This window comes from Opisthorchis viverrini (genome assembly GCF_000715545.1).
Source record: "Opisthorchis viverrini unplaced genomic scaffold opera_v5_439, whole genome shotgun sequence".
Lineage (NCBI taxonomy): Eukaryota > Metazoa > Platyhelminthes > Trematoda > Opisthorchiida > Opisthorchiidae > Opisthorchis > Opisthorchis viverrini.
Window position 1 is genome coordinate 3990 of NW_008752097.1, and position 738 is coordinate 4727.

General features: G+C 47.4%; 1 protein-coding gene across 1 annotated transcript in view; it reads right to left on the reverse strand.

The window, feature by feature from the left end:
- T265_15317 (hypothetical protein) overlaps positions 1–738 on the reverse strand; it is a gene marked incomplete at both ends in the record, with an annotated part of 18407 nt that overhangs the window by 704 nt on the left and 16965 nt on the right. The window lies entirely within an intron of this gene.

Sequence of the window (738 nt, forward strand, 5' to 3'; positions counted from 1 at the left end):
CACACAATAGACAGCAAATGATGGGTAGCGCGCCCGGCGCGTTATTAACAAACTACAAGCAGTGAACTGTATCTGTCACAGTGATACTACACTGTATCTTGTCCAAAATCTGAATTCAGGGATTTCTTTTTCGAGGGAAGGAGGTGGAATCATGTAAATACAGAGGTTAAAGGGATACATACGAAATATAATAATCCTTAACTCGAAAGAGAACTGCGGTGACTAGATGGCATGCCACCCAAAGGGCTGGTGTGCTGTCAGGTTGCCCAAGCTTACATAGCAGCAGTCGAGATGCTGACGGTGGGTTCGAACTAGGGACCTTCCAGTCAGTAAATCCATTGAGCTAGCCCGACCTCACAAGAAACGAAGGTTCTGAGGGACAGTAGACTTGGGCAGTTTAGAGGGAATTCGGACACTATGTGACTCAGTGTTACATATTCGGATTCGGGATAACCTTCCCCTATCAACTTCGTCATTGATTCGATCATGGAAGACTCACTAACAGCCTCTAATGCCTGTGGGGTCGAAGTGCTACCGGGGCGTCCGCTCACAGATATCGACTACGCAGACGACATAGCTCTTTTTGGATCTGACCCCGTTGTACTGCAAACATTAAATTACCTAAATAACTCCGCCTCACGGTTTGGCATGCGCTTCACACCTGCAAAGTGTAGTGTTAATGCAAGACTGTGTGGGCTCGAACCCTGGCCTCATGCTTGCGAATGAACCGATTGAGGT